The following is a 473-nucleotide window of genomic DNA, read 5'->3' on the forward strand; positions in this document are numbered from 1 at the left end:
CTTGTCATTTTGCTGCACGATTTAAGTATTGCTACACATTAGTTGTAACTACGAGAATACACGTTGCATGGGTAAATAATGTAAAGTCTTATATATTCCATATCTTTATAGCCTTCCCTTCGTTTATGAAAATTAAAAGATTCTTATTGGGAACACTTTTAAACGTCCTCATGAACACATACATACATATCAAAACATATCTATAATATTTACTTCCGTTGAATTGAACAAATGCCTCAGACTGATGGTATGTAAAGCGCATTTAACATTGCTGAAATTCGCTAAATTTAGATACTAACATATATTTACTGTATCTGAGATATGAGTGCCTCAGTGCAGACTACCAAGTGTTTGGGATAATACGACCTCGCAGTTGTCAATAATGTTTACTTTATACGTACATCAGCGTTGGGTTGGGCAAAAGCAGTTTTCGATCATGTGGCGAACGTAACATGTAAACAAGGTCATACATC

This window comes from Penaeus monodon, chromosome 19 (assembly GCF_015228065.2).
Source record: "Penaeus monodon isolate SGIC_2016 chromosome 19, NSTDA_Pmon_1, whole genome shotgun sequence".
NCBI classification, from domain to species: domain Eukaryota; kingdom Metazoa; phylum Arthropoda; class Malacostraca; order Decapoda; family Penaeidae; genus Penaeus; species Penaeus monodon.